The 11,832-nt window shown below is 34.6% G+C and overlaps 1 long non-coding RNA gene across 1 annotated transcript; it reads right to left on the bottom strand.

Annotated features, from left to right (window-relative positions):
- Nucleotides 1–1,434: 1,434 nt before the first annotated feature.
- On the bottom strand, nucleotides 1,435–6,454 carry LOC147380514 (uncharacterized). The gene is made up of 3 exons (XR_015175288.1): nucleotides 6,355–6,454; nucleotides 2,751–2,806; nucleotides 1,435–1,682 (listed from the first exon to the last, which is right to left on the bottom strand). It is a non-coding gene; the product is annotated as an uncharacterized LOC147380514 (long non-coding RNA).
- Between the last annotated feature and the right edge of the window lie 5,378 nt (nucleotides 6,455–11,832).

Here is an 11,832-nt window from a genome sequence, read left to right as displayed (position 1 = left end):
CTTAATTAACTTTAACTTGTTTTACATCACACGTTATTGATTGATTGTGGCATTTTCTTAAATAGGGATTACTAGATTTAATATTTAATCCTCTGATTTTGATAGTTTAGACTTAGAAAGTTAAATATAATCTTCTAATTTTGTCTTTTTAAATTTAATCACAAATATTGGGATCATTGTTTGGGTTTAATAATTTAGATTTTTTGATCCAACAACATTAGTTTTGTTGAGTGGAACGAGATAAAGAAGAAAAGTTAAATAATGAGATGATTTGTTATGATGGATTTGACTAATTTAATATTTGTATTGTAATTTTATTTATTGTTTTTCTCATTATTTTTAATTAGTAATAATATTTCTAACATTATTTTAAATTTGTTGCCTTGAATCTTGATCTGTTTCAAGTTAAAAAGTAATAAGATTAACGTTGTCTCTTTGGATCAATCATTTCTTGCCAAGGTTATTTGATTTGCTCTATTATTCTTTAGTAATTTAATACTCGATGAACAAATTGGCGCCATTATCGGGGACAACGGTTTGATCCAATACCTTTTTAACAAAGATCTTATTAGTATTTCTACTAATTGAAGTTTTATTTTCTAGAAAAATTCAAAAACAAATTCGTTGGATCTCTAAATCAAGCGTGAGCAGAACCTTAAAATTTTCTGGATTTTTGTTAGAATTTTACCGCGGCGTAATGGTCAACTTGGGCGGTGAGGTCAAACCTTGAAATTTGCATCTCCAATTTTGATAGAAAATTTCTTCAGATTCCAGGAACTTAATGAATTAATATATTTTCTGGAGTTTTGACCTTGATTTGTCTTCTATTTTCAGTCGAAGGATTTTCCGAATGACGTGGTTGGAAAATTTATTCAACCATCCGGATTTAGTTCTTTGGCGAAGAAACATCAATTTTTCTTTCTTTTCTTTTCTTTTCTATTTAGATTAAACTTCTAGTAGGTTTTTTATTTTAAAAAATTCAAAAATTTAGATTTTAAATTTTATTTTATTAATTCAAGAAGACCCGGAGTGTAATAGATTTAGAGATGGACAATAGTGGGACGTAATTGCCTCAACCCATCGGGTTCGTACACTGAGAGTGGTGTTAGTGGTTCGAGTAAACTTAACTAGTTCATCTCCCGTCTAGAATTAGAGCTAAGACTCGAACCTCCCACGTAACTCGTGTAAGTGGGTTTCTGTATTGGTTTTGGGTGAATTAATTGTACACTCTAGATTGCACTTAGTAAATAAGGCACCCTTACGAAGATGGCATTATAAGATAAAAGTCGGATTTATTTACGAATTAGTTTTAAAAAAAATAACATTAGAGGCAGTTCAAAACCGCCTCTTATGTTGTAAAAAAAAAATTAATAAAATATTCATTCCAAAATAAAACCTACAATTATATAAATAAAAAGAGCTGTTATTGGCACTACGAATTTCACTTATCACTTGTTTATAAAAAGATACCACAACCTGTAAATGAATATTTTACCAAACATAAGCTACAATCTACCAAAAATGCATCTACGAAATCCAAAGACAAATTACGCATTCACGAATATTTTCACTATAAAAAAAGAGAACTCTATGAATTATAAACAAATGTGATATGGTTCTTGGATTTAGTGTGCACTTGAAGCCAATCATCTCCCATACTCCACCCCATCTCCATGCTCACTCTGACAAAATAAAATGGTAAAGCCATAAATCATGTATAACCAAAACATACCTTAGAATCTGCCGTTTGCAATAATCTCATGGATGGTGTCATTGACAGCTTGATCCTCAGATCAAACAGGCAGCTTCATTGTTACCTGCTTGGGTCCATCTATCCCGAATGATAACCAAACGAGAAACTTAACGTTGCCTACGAACACACTGGACAAAGTTCTAGTTATGTATATATGTATATTCTTAGGCTTTTGTTAGTATCCCTCTCTTATACAACTTATCTCTACCCTCAGCTGGTGAATAATTGAAGGTAGATTGCCTTGTAGTATTATCAGCTTCAAGAGAAGCCATCACTGCCTTGGCATTCAAATACCAAGGTTGAAAATAAGGAGAACAATAAGTACTAGTAGAGGAAGTTGAAAGATGAAGTATTACTGATTCCCAATCTCTCATCCCACGCTTTGCTTCCTAATATACATTCTTGATCAACACTGGCCTCAATTCAGAGTTGAGGCTCTCCATCAAACAAAAGGTTGAGATAAAAATATATCCCTTGAAAAATAATACTAAGCCCTATAAGGACAATACTGATCTCTAATCAAATTTTGTTTTTCCTCTTAATTATCTCGACGTTGTGTTTCATGGAGAGCATCAAACACGAATGAACATGCATACATAAATGCATGAATACATACATACATACATACCAGGAGCTCTACCAATAAAACCAGCAAGATAGGACCAAGAACCTTCACGAACTTCAATAATCCTGTCTACCCATTTCACAGGCACAGGAGTTTCACCTCCTCTCCTCCAAATCCCACCTCCCAATCTGCAACCATATATCCATCCACATAAAATAAAAAAAACCAAATCTATTCTAGGAAAAACAAACCTTTTGTATTGAATTCACAGTAGAGATGCCATGTCTTTTGCCACGTATAGAAGCAGTAGCTTCTGATCTGATCCAAAATACTTGGATATCGTGAGGTTCGTTGTTTTGGGTAAGTAATCTACTTAACATTTTAGCAAAAGTGATGCAGAAGTATGGAAAGTAAAAGAAAAACACGTTGTACCTTTTCGTGAATGAATGCTCTCACTTGTTTTCGGCATATTACCATTAAAGATCACCCTGAAATACAAAGAAACAAATAAATGGATAAAATCAACAAGATGGCCATTATTTATTTACACGAATTGTCCACTTAGCATACATTTTAACATATGAACCTGCAACTTCGACCTGCAATACTACAGAGACCTTACGCTGACTCAAAGAATGCACCACTTAAGAAACCCCTAAAACAGAAAAAATGAATCAACCAACTTTACAGGATGGTATATTGATCATGTTAAGAACATGAATATTTCTTACCAAATTCCTGCGGGTTTCTTTTCTTGGTTTCTGCTGTTGTAAATCAAAATCAAGATGAAAACAAAACCACAAAAGTCATTAATGATGATACAAAGTATATATCCAACTTCCTCCATGCCAAACTTCATGAAGTCCCCTTGACCCTTGCAACAATAGAAGTATAAAACTGCATGATTAAGAAGAGGTAAACGCTTTTCATGTAAGGGAACCTTACACATGGACCTGCTTCAATCAATGGACTCTCAAGAATGTAGCATCCATGAACCAGTTCTTGAAAAAGTTAGTTGATCCCTACGAAAAAGGACATGAACGTGTGTTGGTGTCTGACACAAACGTCTTTCAGAAGCCCGAAAAAAGAGACTTGCATACATGTATTACAATATCAGGTTTAAGTTATACTAGATCTCTTTGAAATAATCATGTGATTTACACATGAGCATTACACGGTGTCTGACATTGGAAGTTTGCAAAACATAGGTTTAGATAGAATTGAAGGAAATAAGAAGATTAATTCAGTTGGGACTTTTTTCAGATAAGGCTTTGATGATTCTGATGCCAACGTTTATACCTAATATAATATAAAAGTGATTGATGAAAATCCCTTAAACTATAGAGTAACCACCAATTGTTAATATGATGTTCACAGTTTCCCTTTAAAAGAGTAACTAAGTTAGCTGTATAATGACATCCAATGAGGTTGCACAATTCAGGCGCTTTTTCCCCTTTCTTTCTCTTAGATACAATCAGAAAAGTACATAAAAATGGTTGAGATTGTGAGTGGATATGAAGACCCCAGAATTAAATGGAGGGATGAGATACATACATACAACTGAACTCAAAATTTTGGAATAAGGTTTTGATGATGATGAAATAAAAATGTATGAGCAATGAAGCACATCATCATATCCATATCCAGCAAGCTTTTTTTTTTTTTTTTCAAAAGGTAAATACAAGGCTTATGTTCATGATAAGTATTTCGACTCCTCTTATCGTACCTTTTTATTATGACAAGCCATCGAGTCCTCAAGGTAGGGGAGAAAATACCTAAATGTGGCAACTAAATGAGAAATCTGCAGCATAATGGTAATGTGTCCCACTCAATGTCATAAGGTTCCATATCTATCCATGTCCAGTTTCAAACTCACGTATCCCTATCCTTTCGGAGTCAATTTAACCAGGACGTGGTTCAATCCCAGCTTAGTCATAAAAACAACTCCTACACTAATCAATCCCACATTAATAACCTTGATTTGAAAGTTCAAGGGTGCCACTACAACCAAGTCCATCTAGTAAAAAAACATTCAACTTCACTGACAAGGTATTTGCCAAGTGTCTGACTTAAATAATGAGCAACCTTTTATAAAGTACATGGAGATTCCCTAAACGTAAATCCATCTTGCTAGCTACCTCATTGACTATCGCCAATGGAAGACTTGAAAGGACCATATTCCTAGAAACAGATTTGGACAAGACTTGTGGTTGGTCACAATTAATAGGAGTTAATTGTGTTCGATCTGGGAAAAAAGGATACATGCAGTCAATGATTAGAGCTCATCTCATTGTCCTAATATTAACAAATAAATCCCCAAAAGGCTAGTTCAAACTTGGTGCATTAGGAGGGTCCACGACTTCACACTTGTTATTGTTGAAGCAGTCTTACTACAAACTTAGTTCAACAAAGTGGGAGTGGTATAGGAGGGGACTTGGGAGCGAGGGTAGGGAAACATATATTGCAAACAAGTTTTAGTTTAATTGCTACTAAGCTTGTTCATCTCAAGGGTCTCAAATTGGAAAAGAAAATTATGGATAGATGGCCTCCCTTCATATTTGGTAAACGAAACCCCTCCCTAAAATTAAGAATGTCACTATCCTTATATTTTATCCTCATTCATTGGATCAGCTTATCAAGACTTTCAAAGGCATCCTCTTTCCCAGCCAAACTCGAACGTACTAAACAAAGGACACTTCTTATGGGTGTGGAGCACTAAAATTCCCTCGTAGTTACTAGGATGCCTTTCTACTCTACAGAAGGTACGGGAAAAGAAAGAAAAAAAAGACTTCTTCAAATCCTTAGTTGAAAAGACAAAGATCAGAACCTTAACATGGAAAATACATATCATGACATTAGGACCTATAGCTACTTGACTTCAACTCGTAATTATTATCTCCCCATTAACATTAAGCCTGTTCACATCCTTAACAACACAAGCGAATATGAGGACCCAAGAATGGAGGAGCATAAGAAGAGATTTCAGCAGTGAAAATGGGAATGTGCTCAAAGCTTATTCAAGTCTTCCAGTCCATCTGACAAGTGGGTTTAATGGGGTGGAGAGGTTAGGTTACCTCGTCAAGGGCTTCAGATTCAAAGGCAACCTCTCAAAATGTATCATCACCGCAACCTCACGATCAGTAGAGTGCCTGGAATTTGTCAGAACTTAGCCATTATAATTTTATCGGGATAACGAACATATGACCTTCACTGAGATCATGGAGTTTAGCTTTTATGGAAAAAAAAAACGAAGGTCGTGTTAGTTAGACTACAAGGATGATGTGCCAAATGTGATATACATAGACAGGGTGGGGCCTTGCAGAATGGTAGGTTCTACTCTCTTACACATGCACCACATGTGCTACACCGAGCTTGGTAGACAGTCTGCAGTCTACGGGGTAACCACTACAATTTTTACCTCCTAAAATGTTAAGGGAAACTATTTTACCAAATACCAAGTACCAAAAGTAAAGATAACACTGAAAGTTACAACATAATGAGACAAAAACAACATTTAACTTGGTACACAGAGAAAGAAATTTTCCAATACAAAAACATAACTCTAAAGATATAGCCTATAAGAAGTAAACAGTGGAGTCATTAACAAACTTGCCAAAATATAATTTTTTGGTAACGTATGCACTAAGTAGACCAGTCTGCAAGAGAAAGAGAAGAAGGCTTATCTTACACACACATGAGAGAGAGAGAGCGAGCGAGATTGAGAGAGAAAGAGAGAGAGAGAGAGACTTACTAACACTCCTAACAATGTGCTTATGGTAAATAAATATAAGAAGTTGCCAACAAAATGCAAGGCAGTGCTGGAATTGATGTGAGTGAGATCATAACTCTAGATTGCATTAAAAAGTACCACTGATGTGGCATCATTAACAACACCTTCCCCGAAGACTAAACTGTATGATAGAGGTGTCTCATCTTGATTAAGCACCTATACCAGCAAATGAAATAAACTATAGTTTTTTTTTATTCCTATTTTGAGTAGTTCAAACAATACACAACCTTTTAAGTCTTTCCATACCTGCAATGTGCAAACAGAATCTGTTGCGGAAAAGATTGTTACAATGGCTGAAAGTAATCAAATGGGATACAGATGACAGCACAAAAAAAGGTGAACTAAAGCAAAAGATAAAATATAGGGGAGATAAGAAGAGAGTGAAATAAAGAGAGTACCAGGATAATCTCCAATCTCCAGGGCACCTACGTTCATCTTTTTAAATATTTGTCTAGCACCTAAGTCATGGATTGGAGAAAATCATAAGAAACTAATGCGACCATGATTAATATTCAGAACTGATATGCCCATACATTTTTGGATACTGATATCCTGTTCTAGGAGTGAGACAAAAAATGCTTAAAGATAGTACACTTAAAACTCAACCCCTACACATAAACTGATTCAGAGTCCTATGTCATTAGAGTGCTTCACACTTTTTAATCCAATTACCACCCCTTGTGAGTACTTTCATGGAAAAGTTCATGGAAAGGATTATTGTCAACTCTTATGATTCGAATAAGATTTTCATAAGCAAATTTTTCTAAAAGAAAAATAATCAATGATCATCATATAGCATTACTAATACACAAACACCAAATGGAATTCTTCTCATGAGACTAGAATGCAAGATGAATATACTTACATCCCATGCATGTAAGATGTCAAACTTAAGTTATTATCGCTTGGAATAGTTCCGTGAAGTATAGATTCAACTTTTCCTCGAACTCCTCACCAAGCAAAAATAATAAAAAAATAAATGGGCAAGTTAGTAATAAGTATACTTATTTCAAATTATATAGTAAAGCTACAAAAACATCATTGTTTTAATAGTAAAGTAGCTTCTATTTAAGATTATATAAAAGAATTACCTCTTGGCCAGGTGCATCAAGCGAACTACTCCTTTCTTCATCTCATCCTTTCCCTCATCCTTTATCCGGCCTTGGGACCGGCAATGTAAAATATTTAATTTTACATTGGCGGAGTTAACATTGGCGGAGTTAAAAAAGATTTACTTAATAAGCAAAAAAAATATGAGTTAGTAACAAGTAAAAAAAACAATATAGTAAGAAACATAAAATGTGCGATACGAGATACTAACAATAAAAAATATGAACTACTAACAAGCAAAAAAATATAATAAAAGATAGGAAAAGTATATGAAGTCGTACTGTAAAACCCCAAATTTTTAATTCGTATCTCGAGAAAAAAATAAATAGTGGAATTTTAAGAAAATCTTGAAAGTGGGATTTAGGGGTAAAACTTTAGGATGTTTCTGATCATTTTTAATGGAATCTGACCTCACCATTAGATTCAAAATGATCGAAAAACATAGTTTAGCCTGTAAGCACGCTCAAATGCGAGTCCGAATATAAAAGTTGCAAAATCCTCGATTATCGGGTCGGACCAGGCTAAAATAGTGACTTTTTATTAGAGCAATAATTTGAAAAATTCGATCATACCATTGGGTTCATAACGAAAAATTATTCAACATAGACTATTTATTTGTCATTTTTGGAGATTAGGAAATTGAATTATCGTCAAAAACGAAAACGACATCAAGTTCAGGGGTCACCTTAGGCCAAAAATGTAATTTTTTAATAGAGACATAATTTATAGAAATTGACTGTACCATTAGATCCAGAACAAAAAATTAGGCGAAATAGAGTATTTATTTATCAATTTTGGAGTCCGGATGATCAAGTTATCATCGATCGAAACAATTGACAAAATACCAAATTCGTCCCACATTTTATATAAATAATATTTTTTAATTTTTTTTTCTCTCATCTTCCCCAACGCGTCTAAACAGCCGAGACTTATACGAAACGAAATTTTTTTCTCTTCGACCTTCCACCTCAGATCTCTTACAAACGGTTCGCCGTCGACGATCGACGCAGAAGGGAGAAATGTCCGCAGCTACGTTCTCTACAAAACCCACCCAACCTTTCTTTGTTTCACTTTCTATTTCACCCGATATCGTCAAAAATCAGCCGTATTTGGATACGGAAATTTCGAAACTTTGACCTCGAATTTCGTCTGTTTCGGTGTCAAACCGTCTTCCGACGCAGAAGGGAGAAACGTCCGCAGTCTCATTCTCTACACAACCCAATCAAATTCCTTCCGTTTTCTCGTCTTTTTCACCCCGTATAGTCAAAAATCAGCCGTATTTTTATACGGAGATTTTCGTAACTTCGACCTCGGTTTTCATCGATTTCGGGGTCAAACTGTCTTTCGCCATAGAAGGGAGAAGAGACAAGCACATCGAGATCTTCAAAACCATCGGGCCGATTTCAAAAATTAGCTGCTTTGAAGTTTGGTCCATCTCGATTTCCGTGCCGATCGCCTCGATTTCCGCGCACACGCTTTGATCCTTTTGCCTAGTCATTGTAAGGAACTCTCAATTTCTATTAGTAATCGTAGATTGTGAAAATTGCATTTAGGATTTTATTGAAAAAAAATTTGGATGTATCTCCGAAATGTAGAATTCTTTTGTTATTTCAAAAATTCACGCCAGAAATTGCATGATTGATATGTTTAATTGTATTTTTAACAAATTATACGTGGGTAAGGTATTTTATTGGGTTATTTCTGTAAGTTGGGTCCTGTGCACTGCTCGGAACCCGTTTTAATATAAGTTTTGTATTTTTTTAAGGTTTTTGATAAAAATAAATTCTTTAGTTGGAAAATATGATTTAATATTCAATGAACTGATATTGAGTTGATGAATATCAAAAAATGGATGTTTTTATTGAAGAGATTGAAAATTGTAAAAATCGAAAAAAAGAGAAAAAAGGGTATGAAACGGTAAAATGTCAGAGTCACACCCAATGGGTGATGTCTACATTTTACGTTGTTGTGTTGTGTGTAGGTTGGTGAACAGATGTCCAGGGATAATATTATTGGTTGCATGTTTATTTACTTTCTGTTAGCGCGAGGCGCTCTATTATGTTATTTATTTTAGGCCGGGTGGCCACACTTGCATGGTAGGAAACTGGATATCTATTCTCAACCTTGTATTGTTAATTTCTCTTTTGTTTTCAAATGAAAATAATATATATAAGTAGCTATTTTGTGAGCTGTTAAAGAGTTTGTGAATGCCTGAAGGGATAGTGCATCATATCATCCGAAGTGGTGTACTATCCTGGGATGTACAGTAGGGACCACCAAACTCATACGTGGTATGGGACGCGTATGAGAGTGGAGTCACAACTAGAATCCAGGTTTATTCCTCTCTATCTTTACCAGTGAACTTGTAATGTAAAGGTGGTCGTATACGAATGGTTTGTATCTTTGGGAATCACATGTACGCCTGATAGGCATAGACGAAGATGATTAGTCAGTGATCACTAACAATCTATAGTAGTCGAACGTTCTGACACATCGAAAAGAGACCCATTGCTTACGGTTACGTCAAACGGCCAGCCTGAGCCGGATAAATGGTCAACCAAGCGTGGTAAACAGCGACCAGCCACAAAATCAGGAACTAAAAGCCCGAGAAGAATTGTAACATCATGTCCCGACTGGGAGCGATCCAGTCGTGAATCCCAACTCTCTAATTCCAATACTCCACCATTGTGTATTATGTATATGTTGCTTATTTTGATATATAAGATGAAATGCATGTTTATTGTTTCCATTTGATCAATTAGATTTGTATAAAAAGAGAATGTTATAGTGAGTACTGCTGATCGATGTAATGTGAGTTTTAAAATGTTTAGTTTCTCATCCCTGGCTATATGTACCAGTTAATCGTAGTTTTCTTCTGTAAAATTTTGTTTATTTTAAAATGATTCAGTATGTTTATTCGTTCATGTTAGGAGAGGTTATTGGCAGAAATTGTTGCTTCCTTACTGGGTAACCCTTGTTACTCACCCTTTCCTTTTCTATTTTTTTAATTTCAGATCTAAAGCTTGGCGAGACAAGTATAGAGCACGAGTGAGAATCATCTGGTGGGTCAAATAGATAGTCAGACTTTGTCACTTGGTGAGTATTGGGGCTACACCCCTCTAATGGTGTTAGTTTGTTTAGGTAGTATTATAGATGTTGTTCTGAGCGTTAGGACTTTTGTTAGAGTGAGAAAATCTCTGTATAATCCTGTATATAAATTTTCTTCTTCCGCACTCTGATTTATCGTACGATATTAGATGTATATAGGCTTCCGCTCGTTATTACATTATGTATGTAAATGCAGGATTGTATGTCGTTTATCAGGTGCAGGTTGAACGCCTTGGAATGCTAACATAAACAGAGGAAACCATGCCGAAATTTCGAGGTGCTACATAATACCTCGAGATCTGACATGGGGATTTGTGTTAGCGTTTGGCGGGGCGCCACACGTACACTAACATATTAGTGTATGTGTACCTTACACTTTCCAAAATAAAGAGTATGATATGGGTGAAAAAAGTAATTCTTACCTATGTTGAAATAGTTCAAAAAACCCTAAAAGTTATTAATGTTACATAGTATTTAAAACAAAGTAGTTTACTAAAGACATTAAAAGAAAGAGTAACTCTTAAAAGTTACGGTAAATCAATCATCATCCGGAGGTAGGGTAGAAGAGTTAGGTGGAACTGAGTACGAGTTTTCAAACTGTAAAAAAAAAGAAATATATATATATATATATATATATATATATATATATATATATATATATATATATATTATGAATTATATTGTATTACTTTATTAAAAAACTTAAACAATAAGAATAAATACTTACTAATCGTTTCATTCCCACAAAAAAACGTTTGAGCTCCTCATGCGCCTCCCTATCAGATTCTCTTTGTCGCGTAGCCTCGACCTTATCAGCTTCTCTTTATTTCTCCATTTCAATTAGTTGATTTTCTAAAGTTTTCACTTTATCCTTCAAAGTGATAAGCTCTTCGGTATCTGTGGATTAAGAGGCACCTTGACTAGAAGATGATCCAAACAATGATGTTGGAGTCTGACTCAAGCCATACCCACGAACATGGCCAGGTTTCTCAGGCCCCATAACCTTAGCAAATATGTCATTCAGTCCGATGATGTCTTGAGAGTCCCGTGGTAAATCTTTCATGAGTTCTTTCATCTCATTCTACAAAAATATTTATGATTTTAATTAATTTAATAAAAAATTATTAACAATGATTAATTATAGTAAATAATTGACATTTTTCAATAACGTAATTTTGTACTTACAATTTTCTTAGCAGCAACATCATCTATTAGAACATTATCACCATTGGTGTGGGTCTTGATAAATAATTTTGCTCGGCTAAATCGACTCTTCGTTGGATTTTACTTTTCCTATTCACATATTAGAAAATAACATAATAATGATTAGTATAATTACATATGTAATTGATATATCAAACAAAATAATGACTATGTTTATAATTAATGGAATATTAATATGATTGATATACCTCTTCATGAAGTACACGTGAGAAACTCTTCAAACCACATGTATGAAGCATTGTCTGGTGGGAACAATTTTCTTGATTAATAGTACTCCGACGC

The sequence above is a fragment of the Akebia trifoliata genome, unplaced genomic scaffold, assembly GCF_017979445.1.
Source record: "Akebia trifoliata isolate Shusen 1 unplaced genomic scaffold, ASM1797944v1 Contig01340_ERROPOS53878+, whole genome shotgun sequence".
Lineage (NCBI taxonomy): Eukaryota > Viridiplantae > Streptophyta > Magnoliopsida > Ranunculales > Lardizabalaceae > Akebia > Akebia trifoliata.
The sequence above is the reverse complement of the archived record's forward strand: the minus strand, read 5'-3'. Positions and strand labels throughout refer to the sequence as shown.